The following is a 13,159-nucleotide window of genomic DNA, read 5'->3' on the forward strand; positions in this document are numbered from 1 at the left end:
GTCACTGATATTGGACTTAACACTATTAATACATTACATATTGTTCACTACGTAGAAATATCTGAGGATAACAGCCATGGCTAAATAATAGAAAATAATGACACTTGGAAAGTGTAAAAGACATTTTATGCAACATAAAACATAGTCTAGATTAATGGCTTTCAAATATGTCTGATTATAGACATCACCTGAATATATTGGTTCAAAAACCATATTCCCAAACAGCTTCTCTAGAAATTCTGATTCAGAGGTCTGAGGTGAGCTTTATATAATGATTGCTATAAAGAAATGTTTTAGAATCACTGTACTAAATGATAGTAATAATGATACTTCTTTGCCTCTTTAGCATTTCCCGTACTTTGTTTTACTTAATCTACAGAGCAATCTGATAAGATAGGCAAACTGGTAATATTTTGTTTCACAAAGAAGGTGAGGTTCAGTTGGTCTAAGTTAATTACCCAAGATCAAAAAGTTTATCTAGATTTAATCAGCTCATTTTTCTGTAAGCCACAGGAGCGTGAAATAATATACAGACTCAGTAGATATAACAACATGCACTGCATTGATGAGGAAGGAAGGACCATACCCACCAGAATGTCTGAAAGAAGAGCACAGACAGTACTAAGTGGTGGTAAGAAGGTGGAGCAACCAGAATTGTCACATACAGTTGATGGGGATGTAAATTAGTACAAATAATTTGGAAAATACTGTTTGGCAGTATCTAACAAAGCTGAACACTTGTATACTCTATAATTCAAAAATTCCAGTTCTAGGTATATGTCCAAAAAGAAAGTGCTTATCATCACAAAAAAATCATGTAAAAGAATGTCCATAGCGTCACCATTTGTAATACTTCCCAAACTTAAAATCAAGAGTAGAAAGGATAAATACATTTTGATGTGATCACATGAATGTTGCACAGCAATGAGGATATGACTTGTAATTATGTACAACAGTGTGGACAGATATCACAAACATGAGTAAGAGAAGCCTGACATAATAGTACATATTCTTTTATCAAAGACATACAAAGCAAACTTATTCTGTTAGGAATCAGGATTTTATTTAGCTTTGAGGAGGGATGGGAGTGGGTGGTGACTGGAAGAGGGCACACAGGAGACCTCTGGGATGCTGGTAATGTTATGTTTCTAAATGTCGGTGCTGGCTATGTAGGTATGGTCATTTTGTAAAATTGTATCAATCTGTACAATTGAGATTGTGTACTTTTTGTTATGTATGCTATAGCTTACCAAAAGTGCTTTTTTTTTTTTTTTTTTTGCAGCATGCGGGCCTCTCACTGTTTGTGGCCTCTCCCATTGCGGAGCACAGGCTCTGGACGCGCAGGCTCAGCGGTCATGGCTCACGGGCCCAGCCGCTCCACGGCATGTGGGATCTTCCCGGACCGGGGCACGAACCCATGTCCCCTGCATCGGCAGGCAGACTCTCAACCACTGCGCCACCAGGGGAGCCCAAAAGTGCTTTTTTTAAAAAAAAGAATATAGCCCATTTGTCATCACTTTGTTGTGGGAAGAGGGCAGAAGATGGACATGGAATGATTGGGGAGAGAAAAATATCTACCATATATATACTTCACATTTTCCCCTGTATTATCACAACGTATCGATAGCAGGGTGTACAGAAAATTTGTTGAAATCCCACATACTTGCAGTACAATTCCTCACTTAAAGCCAATATTTTTATTTTACTCCCATATAGTAGTAAATGCATACCTACATATAGAGCAGCTCTATTGATTTCCAGACAAATATTTTAAATCTCATTTGCTACTATGTTGACCTTAATTTCTCATTTCAAATAGATTTTGGAACTTCATTCATGTTCCAATTTAAGTTGAAATATTTGAGTTTATAGTGTGAATTGTTCCCATAATGGAGTACATATTGGTGTTTCATAGAGTGGGAACTTAATGATCCATTTCTCCAAAGAAAAACTGAGATTGATAAATTGTATGGAATAGTCTTTTCATAGGGAAACATTTCGACTTTCATTTTGTCCAAGTGAGAGAAAAATCGAATACAATTGATGGTCAATTATAGATTTTGTTAAATTTCATGTAATAAGAGCAAATATTTATAGAACAAAATTTAGGAAAAAGAAATACACTTTTCTACTAAAACATACTTATTTACCATATCCACTTAGAGCAAGGGAAGATGTAAGGCAGGAGATTGATCACTAACATTCTGGATGTATTTAATATTCACATTAAATCATTGCATCATCATTTGATAATCTATACAGTACTGCTCTATGCTAAATCATTGTTTTCCTCATTTTGTACGTGAAGAAATTGAAGTGACAGAATTGACAATACCAAGGCAATGTGGTGTGATCGAAAAACTATGGGCATAATAGCTGACCTTAACTCACTGAACTTCCCTGAGTCTCACATTCCTCAGATAAAATAGAGATAATAATACTTTATAGGATTGTTGTGAGCAGTTAATGAGAAACTATATTTCATTTAAATTGTCCTCATTGGCATAAACTTGTTTATAATATTTCTTTTTCATACTTTTAATATATGTAGGATATATGGTGATATCCCCTCATTCAATCTGGGTTTTGGAAAATTCTGGTTTCTCTCATTTTTTTCTTAATCAATCTTGCTAAGGGATATCAAATTTTTTTCATTGAAGTAACATTGGTTTACAACATTATATATGTTTCATGTGTTCAACATTGTATTTCGACTTCTGTATACATGGCAGCGTGCTCAACTCCAACAGTTTAGTTTTATCTGTCACTGTACAGTTGGCCCCTTCACCCATTTTGTCCTCCCCCCACTCCTTCCTCTATGGTAACCACTACTCTGATCTCTGTACCTGTTTTCCTTTGTTTCGTTTGTTTGTTTAATTTTTATTGAAATATAGTTGATATACAATATTATATATTAGTTTCACGTGTACAACACTGATTCAATATTTTTATAGATTATACTCCTTTTAAAGTTATTATAAAATAATAGTTACATTTTCCTGTCCTGGACAATAAATCCATGTATCTTATTTATTTTATACATAGTAGTTTGTATCTCTTAATCCCCTACCCCTATCTTGTACCTCTCCCCTTCCCTCTCCCCACTAACCATTAGTTTGTTCTCTATATCTGTGAGTCTGCTTCTGTTTTGTTAATATACATTCGTTTTATTTTTTAGATTTCACATATAAGTGATAACATACAGTATTTGTCTTTCTCTGTCATTTCACTAAGCATAATTCTAGGTCTACTGATGTTGTTGTAAATGGCAGAATTTCATTCATTTATATGGCTGAGTAATATTCCAGTGTGTGTGTGTGTGTGTGTGTGTGTGTGTGTGTATCATATCTTCTTTATCCATGCATCTGTTGATGAACGCTTATGATGCTTCCTTATCTTGGCAATTGTAAATAATTGTTCTATGAACATTGGGGTGCATGTATATTTTTGAATAAGTGTTTTCATTTTTTTTGGATATATACCCAAGAGTGGAATTGCTGAGTCATATGGTAGCTCTATTTTTAGTTTTTTTAAGAAACCTCCATACTGTTTTCCATAGTGGCTGCACCAATTTATATTCCCATCAACAGTGTACAAGGGTTCCCTTTTCTCTACATTCTCTCCAACATTTGTTATTTGTGTTCTTTTTGGTGATAGCCATCCTGACAGGTGTGAGGTGATATCTCATTGTGGTTTTGATTTGAATTTCTCTGATGATTAGTGACGTTGAGCATCTTTTCATGTGCCTGTTGGCCATCTTTTTTGTACCTTTTGGCTATCTTTATGTCTTTTTTGATAAAATGTCTATTGAAGTCTTCTGCCCATTTTTTAATCATTTTTTTTTCCTTTAGTCTTGCCAGCTGCATCCAAGCCAACCATGAGGATTTTCACCTGTTTCTTCCTGAAGATCCATGAAAAGAGCATGGACAGTGTGAGGCCCATGGCCAGGCCTGGGGGAGGGGGCACAGGCACAGACATAGGGTGCAAGCTGGAACTGGCAGGCCTCAGTTGTTGGGTTTTTTGTTTGTTTGATATTGAGTTGTATGAGTTGTTTATATATTTTTGGATGTTAACCCCTTATCAGTCACATCATTTGCAAACATTTTCTCCCATTCAGTAGGTTGTCTTTTTGCTTTGTCAACAGTTTCCTTTGCTGTGAAAAAGCTGTTAAGTTTAATTAGGTCCTATTTGCTTATTTTTGCTCTTGTTTCCTTTGCCTTAGGAGACAGACCCAAAAAAATATAGCTACGATTTATGTCAAAGAGTTTTCTGCCTATGTTCTCTTCTAGCAGTTTTATTTAGGTCTTTAATACATTTTGAGTTTACTTTGTATGTGATGTGAAAAAATGTTCTAATTTCATTCTTTTGGGAACCCTTGTCTTGTTCCTGATTTTAGAGGAATGTCTTTCAGCTTTTAATCATTCTGTGTAACGTTATTTATGGGTTTGGCAAAAATGACCTTTGTTATGTTGAGATATGTTTCCTCTACACCAACTTTGATGAGAGTTTTTATCATGAATGGATGTTGAATTCTGTCAAATGCTTTTTCTGCATCTATTGAGATGATCACGTGATTTTAATTCTTCTTTTTGTTAATGTGGCATATCACACTTGTTGATTTGTGAATACTGAAACTTCCTTGCATTCCTGGAATAAATCCCACTTCATCATGATGTATGATCCTTTTTATATGTTGTTGAATTAGGTTTGCTAATATGTTGTTGAAGATTTTTACATCTATATTCATCAGAGATATTGGCTCATAATTCTCTTTTGTTGTGGTGTCTTTGTCTGGTTTTGGTATTAGGGTAATCGTGGCCTTGTAGAATGAATTTGGGGGTGTTCCATCCTCTTCAATATTTTGGAAAAGTTTGAGAAGACTAGGTCTTGGCTCTTCTTTATATGTTTGGTAGAATTCCCCTGTGAAGCACTCATGTCCTGGTCTTTTGCTTGCTGTGAGTATTTTTATTACAAATTCAATTTCACTAACAGTGGTTGGTCTGTTCAGATTGTCTATTTCTTCCTGATTCACTCTTGAAATGTTGTATGTTTTCAGAAATTTGTCCATTCTTCTAGGTTGTCCAATTTGTTGCCATATAACTGTTTGTAGTATTCTCTTATGGTTTTTTTGTACCTCTGTGGTATCAGTTGTTATTTCTCCTCTTTCATTTATTATGTTGTTTATTTGGGTCTCCTCTATTTTCTTCTTGATGAACCTGGCTAAATACTTATCAATTTTGTTTAACTTTGGGAAGAAAACAGCTCTTGGTTTTATTGATCTTTTCTATTATTTTTTGCCTGTATTTTTTTCCTCTCTGATATTTATTATTCCCTTTCTTCTGCTGATTTTAGGCTTTGTTTGGCCTTCTATTTCAAATTCTTTAATATGGTAGGTTAGGTTGTTTATTTGAGATTTTTCTTGTTTATTGAGGTAGGCCTGTATCACTATAAACTTCCTTCTTAGAGCTACTTTTGCTGCATCTCACAGATTTTGAAAAGTTGTATTTCCATTTTCATTTGTCTAGAGGTATTTGACGATTTCCTCTTTGATTTCTTCATTGACCCATTTTTTTTTAGTAGCATGATGTTTAGTCTCCCCGTGATTGTGATTTTCACATTTTTCTTCCTGTAGTTATTTTCTAGTTTCACACCATTGTGTTTGGAAAAAATGCTTAATATTACTTCTATCTTCTTAACTTTGTTAAGACTTGTTTTGTGGTGTAACATGTTAATTATCCTGGAGAACATTCCATGTGCACTTGAAAATAATGTGTACTCTGAATTTTTGGATGGAATATTCTGTAGATAGCTATTAAGTTGAACTGGTCTATTATGTCATTTAAGACCACTCTTTTCTTATTGATTTTCTGTCTGTATGGTCTTTCCATTGATGTAAGTGGGGTGTTAAAGTCCTTTACTATTATTGTATTATTGTCAATTTCTCCCTTTATGTCTGTAAATATTTATTTATTTAGGTGCTCCTATATTGGGTGCATATATGTTAATGAGTGTAATATCCTCTTCTTGCACTGATTCTTATACTATTATATAATGTCCTTCATTGTCTTTTGTTAGAGACTTTGTTTAAAGGCTATTTTGTCTGATATGAGTGTTGCTACCGCCACATTCTTGTCATTTCCATTTGCATGAAATATCCTTTTCCATCCCCTCACTTTCTTTCTGTGTGCTTTAGCTCTGAAGTGAGTCTCTTATAAGCAGCATATATACAGGTTTTGTGTTTGTATCCATTCAGCCACTTTATGTATTTTGATTGGAGCATTTAGTCCATTGACATTTAAAGTAATTATCGATAGGTATGTACTTATTGCCATTTTATTACTTGTTTTCTGATTGTTTTTGTAGTTCTTCTCTTTTCTTCTTTTTCTTTCTTCCCTTGTGGTTTGACGTTTTCTTTACTGGTATGCTTGTGTTCTTTTCTCTCTCATTTTTGTGTATCTATTATAGGTTTTTGATTTGTGGTTACCATGGAGTTCATATATGTTGACCTATATCTACTGGTTTTAAACAGGTAGTACTTTAAGTTCAATCACAGTATAAAATATCTACATTTTTTACTCGCTTCCCTGCATTTTGTGTTTTTGATATTGTATTTTACATCTTCATGTTTATCCCTTTACTGATTATTATATTTATAGCTGAGTTTACAATTTTTTGTCTTTTAACTTTGTACTAGCTTAAGTGCTTGATCCTCAGCCTTTACTGTATATTTGTCTTTACTAATGGAATTTTTTCTTTCCTATAGATTCTTACTTCTTGTTATAGTCTTTTCCTTTCCACTTAAGAAAGACTCTTTAACATTTCTTTTTGGGTTGGTTTATTGATGAATCCTTTTAATTTTTGCTTGTCTGAGAAGTTCTTTATCTCGCCTTCAATTCTATATGGAAATCTTGCTGGTAGAGTATTCTAGGTTGCATGTTTTTCCCTTTCAGCACTTTGAATTTATCACACCACTCCCTTCTGACTTGCAAAATTTTTGCAGAAAAATCAGCTGATAGACTTATGGTGGTTCCCTTGTTTATGACTCTTTATCTCCTGCTACCTTTGGAATTCTCTCTTTAAATTTGTGTTTAATTAAAATATATATTTGTGTGGGTCTGTTTACATTCATCTTGTTTGGGACCCTCTGTGCTTCCTTTACTTGGGTATCTGTTTCCTTCTACAGGATTGAGAAGTTTTTAGCCATAATTTTATCAGATACATTTTCAACCCCTTTGTCTCTTCTCTTTCTTGGACCACTAAAATGCAAATGTTGGTATGCTTGATATTGTCTCTGAGGTCCCTTAAACTGTTCTCATTTTTAAAATTTGTTTTTACTTTTGCTCTTCTTATTTGGGTGATTTTAATTATCCTATCTTCCAGATCACTTATATTTTTTTGTGTGTCACCTAGCCTACTATTAATTCCTTCTATTGTGTTTTTCGTTTCGGTTATTTTATTCTTCATTTCTGACTGGTTCTTTTTATATTTTCTAGCTATTTGTTAAAATTTTCACTGTGTTCACCTAGTCTTTTCCCTAGTTCAGTTAACATTCTTATTACTAATGCTTTCAACTCTTTATCTGGTAAATTGTTTATTTCTGTTTTATTACTTGTTTTCTTCCAGGGGTTTTCTCTTGCTCTTTCAATTGAGACAAATTCCTCTGCCTTCTCATTTTTCTTAACTTCCTCTTTCTCTATGAAATCATGTGAAGCAGTTACCTATTGCATCTTGAAGGAATGTCCTTATGTGGGAGCATCACTATATTGTCTGCATGTGCCCAGTGGCTTTGGTGAAAGAGCTGGATCTGATTTGAACACAAGTCACATCTTTCCTCAGGGTTTGCTGGCAGCTATCACCTTGGTGGAGGTTGGGCTAGATATGGAGGGGTAGGGCTAAAACCAATCATGAGCCAGTGCTTCCCCTCTGCTCAGTGGACATCACCACCTTATTTGGGGCAGGGGCAGGTCCTGCATTGCTGAAGCAGAAGCCCCAAGTTTAGGTCTGAGCTGGATTTCTTCCCTTTATGTATGTGCTCCACCCACTCCCAGTACCAGAACTCTTGCCCCAGAGTGGAACAGTTCTGGAGCAAGTGGTGCTGGTGTGGGAACTTGGCATGGGTTGGGTCATGGGTTGCCAACACCATATTTTTTAAAATCCATCTTTGTCCCAGTGTTTTAAGAAGCCATATTAATCACATATTAAATTTGCATGTATATTTGGATCACCTTCTGGCATTTCTATTCTAGCACATGATTTTTTTTTTAATATATCAGCACAATTCTGTTTTATTTAATGAAACTTTACAGTATGTTTTAATTTCTAATAGGGTTAATCCCCTCTTGCAGTTTTCCTTTTTTGTGTGTTATCCTATCTCAACTTGCATGATTGCTTTCTATATAAATTTGATTATGACTTGCTTTCTTATCAACTTATCAAGCTCTATTTAAATGTAAGTAAGAATTTTTATTAGAATCACATTACATTTATAAATTAGCAGAGATAACAGACATCTTTATGCTGTCCATTCCTCCTATCCAAGAACAGGGCATGTCTTTCAATGTATACAGGTCTACTTGTGTGTCTCTCAAGAGTGTTTTACCACTACTGCAGCCTCTGCCGTGTCAGCTTCCCGAGTGAGTACTGTGGCCACAAGAGCAGTTCCCGCGGCAGAACAAGACTAGATGGTCAGAGGAGCCTGGCAGCCCCAGCAGCCATGGAGTCACATGGTCCCCAGACTGACTGGCACAGTGGAGAAACCACCTCAAAACCGGAAAAGCAGCCATGTAGCTAACAAGGTGTTGGTGCTCCAGCCAGGTGTCAGGCCTGAGCCTCTGTGGTAGGAAAGCTGAGTTCAGGACACTGGTCCACCAGAGACCTCCTGGCCCCACATAATATCAAATGGCAAAAGCTCTTTCAGAGATCTCCGTCTCAATGCTAAGACCCAGCTCCACTCAATGACCAGCAAGCTACAGTGTTGGAGACCCTATGCCAAACAATCAGCAAGACAGGAAAACAACCCCACTCATTAGCAGAGAGGCTGCCTAAAATCATAATAAGTTCACAGACACCCCAAAACACACCACTGGACACAGTCCTGCCCACCAGAAAGACAAGATCCAGCCTCATCCACTAGAACACAGGCACCAGTCCCCTCCACCAGGAAGCCTACACAACCCACTGAACCAACCTTATCCACTGGGAGCAGACACCAAATACAATGGGAAATACGAACCTGAAGACTGCGAAAAGGAGAGCCCAAACACAGTAAATTAAGCAAAATGAGAAGACAGAGACATACACAGCAGATGAAGGAGCAAGGTAAAAAGCCACGAGACCAAACAAATTAAGAGGAAATAGGCAGTCTACCTGAAAAAGAATTCAGAATAATGATAGTAAAGATGATCCAAAATCTTGGAAATAGAATGGAGAAAATACAAGAGAGGATTAACAAGGACCTAGAAGAACTAAAGAGCAAACAAACAATGATGAACAACACAATAAATGAAATTAAAAATTCTCCAGAAGGAATCAATAGCAGAATAACTGAGGCAGAAGAACTGATAAGTGATCTGGAAGATAAAATCATGGAAGTAACTACCGCAGAGCAGAATAAAGAAAAAAGAATGAAAAGAATTGGGGAAAGTTTCAGAGACCTCCGGGACATTAAATGCACCAACATTCGAATTATAGAGGTCCCAGAAGAAGAAGAGGAAAAAAAAGGGACTGAAAAAATATTTGAAGAGATTATAGTTGAAAACTTCCCTAACATGGCAAAGGAAATAGTCAATCAAGTCCAGGAGGTACAGAGAGTCCCATACAGGAAAAATCCAAGGAGAAACATGCCAAGACACATATTAATCAAACTATCAAAATTAAATACAAAGAAACAATATTAAAAGCAGCAAGGGAAAAGCAACAAATAACATACAAGGGAATCCCTATAAGGTTAAAAGCTGATCTTTCAGCAGAAACTCTGCAAGCCAGAAGGGACTGGCAGGACATATTTAAAGTGATGAAAGGGAAAAACCTACAACCAAGATTAATCTACTCAGCAAGGATCTCATTCAGATTCAACAGAGAAATTAAAACCTTTACAGACAATCAAAAGCTAAGAGAATTCAGCACCACCATACCAGCTTTACAACAAATGGTAAAGGAACTTCTCTAGGCAAGAAACACAGGAGAAGGAAAAGACCTACAATAAAAAACCCAAAACAATTAAGAAAATGGTAATAGGAACATACATATCGATAACTACCTTAAATGTAAATGGATTAAATGCTCCAACCAAAATACATAGACTGGCTGAATGGATACAAAAACAAGACCAGTATATATGCTGTCTATAAGAGACCCATTTCAGACCTAGGGGCACATACAGACTGAAAGTGAGGGGGTGGAAAAAGATATTCCATGCAAATGGAAATCAAAAGAAAGCTGGAGTAGCTTTCATGTAATTTGCATTTCCCTGAGACATATTCTGTAGAACATACTTTCCTATGCCTATTTGCTATCTGCATTTCTTCTTTGGTGAGGTGTCTGTTCAGATTCTTCATTGCTATTTAACACTGTACTAAATGTGTTAGTCAATTAAACTAGACAAGGGAGAAAAAATTAATTTGAGGCATAATAACTGGTAAAAACAAAGTGAAGCTATCTCTATTTTAAAATGCTATAATAGCATATATAAAAATCTCTAAAGAGTCAATGACACAACTAATTGAAACAATAAAAGCATTCAGTAAGATAGCAGGATATAAAATTAATGTATAGAAATTATTAGCTTTCATATATAAAAAATTGCTGGTTAGGGGAAATAATAATAGAGAAAATACCATTTACAATAGCATCAGATCACACGATCTGCTACGTGCAGACTCCTAAGTCAACATCTAACATTAAAAAAAGTGTGGAATTACAATTCACCATGAGCTGATTTAAAGAAAAGTACAAAGTGCATTAGGGAGAAAAGAATCATGATGAGAAACAGTTAACTTAGAGTTGGCAAAGCAAAAATGAAATTCATACCCAAGTTTTTAGAAATAATAGAACATACTGAAAGGGAGTTAAAATAGGTATAATAAGATATTTCAAAGAAACTAACTATAAAAAGAATGAGAGATTATGAAATGAGAAAATAATATTTTGAAAATACAGAAGAGAACTATTAGAAATGCAAAACAGACTATACACAGCTAAAAAGAGAATTGTTAGTATTTTTTAATGACTGTCAAGAAACCACAAAATATTCAGCACAATTATATATAGAGATGAAAACTATTAAAAGGAAGTTAAGAAAAATGAGGGATAGAATGAAAAGGCTTGATGGAACATATTTGTGAAATTATATATATCTATATCTTATATGTTTATATGTATATATAACATATATATGTATTTTATATATATATATATATATATACAATACCCAACATATAGGAAATATATTTCCTTTTCAAGCTTAAGGGTAATATGTATATGTATTTCTACTTCTATATGTTTATGTGCCTGTGTATGTGTACTTATTTATACAATATACAAAAACCACTTATTAGGCCTCAAAGTATACCTTACAAAGTACTGAAACATCAGTGTCATATAGACTATGTTTGGAAAAGGAATGAACACTCATTTCAAGAGTCAAGTATAATCGAAGTCCCAAAGGTAACTACAAGAAAAGAAAATTTCAGTCCAAAATCACTTATGAATATAGATATAAAGATTGTAAATGACATGCTAGCAAACCAAAGCTAACACATTAAAAAATGCCTTCATACAGGCAAGGCAAGGATGGTTGGACATCAGAAAGTCTACCAATGAAATTCACCAGATATATCGATGGACATTGAAAACCTGATTCTAAGCATCATACCTAAGAGTAAGGATCTAAGATAAGCAAATAAGCAAATTCTGAAAATAAGAACAAAGGGGTAAAACTTATTATATCAACTCTGAAGACTTATTTTGAAGTTGTATTTGTACAAAGATAGCTTTTAAAATTGGAGGGAATAGAGTTCAAATTCATAAAAATAACACATCATAGCATGTAAGTGTGTTGGCATTACAAGCCAGAGTAGAAAAGATGAACTATTCAATAAATAGTTTGGGGACAACTGTTTTGCCATAGTTGTAATTAGAGTCCTACATACTACTATGCACAAAAACAAATTACAAATGTGTTTTAGAAATAAATGTGAAAAACAAAACTTTGAAGGTATTAGAACTATTATGATAGATTGTTTTCATGACTTAAATATTTTTTAAACCTTACAAACAACATACAAAAAAAGAAAAAGATTTTTAGAATTAAGTAAACAAAATTACATTTTATAAGAAAATGTTAAAAACATGTATAGACCATGAGAAATTCTTTGCAGCACAAATAATGGAAAAATAATTAATATCCAGGATAGATAAATAATTTCTCAAACAACAACAGTGTAGGAAAAAAATAAACCAAAAACTGAAGTCAATTCCCTGAAGGGAAAACTGAATTTCCAATATTCATATGAAAAGATGCTCATCTTAACTGGCAATCACAGAAGTGTAAATGAAATCACCAATAAAGCATTTCATATCCAGCAGATTGTGAAAATACCATGTATCTCATGTACTGCTGTATGGAGGATAAACTGGCTCATTAGTTCAAACACTTTAGAGTCCAAATTAAGAGTATCTATTAAATTTGAAATTATGTGCGCCCCACGTATCAGTCAGGGTTCTCTGGAGAAACAGAACCAGTAGGAATACAGGAATACGTGTGTGTGTGTGTGTGTGTGTGTGTGTGTGTGATTTATTTATTTATTTATAATTATTAGATCTCAAAAAACCCAGTGTTGAGGAAAGAGAAAGATGCAAGATGATATGTATGTATGTATGTGTGTGTGTGTGTATATATATATATATATATACACACACACAGAGAGAGAGAAATTACATATATAGTTTCTATACATTTAAAAACACATATGAATACATCATACAATGTTCATGATTGCACATTATCTATAAAGGTTTAAAAAAACAGAATGAAAGAAAAACAGAATGGAAGTGTTTATACTGTTAGGGATTTCTCTTGAGGAAGAGATTGGAAGAGGGATGGAGAGGATGGAAGTTGGACTCTTGAGCAGGGATATATAGGGTTTCAACATTATGTTAT

The sequence above is a fragment of the Mesoplodon mirus genome (assembly GCF_964341445.2).
Source record: "Mesoplodon mirus genome assembly, chromosome: X".
NCBI classification, from domain to species: Eukaryota; Metazoa; Chordata; class Mammalia; order Artiodactyla; family Ziphiidae; genus Mesoplodon; species Mesoplodon mirus.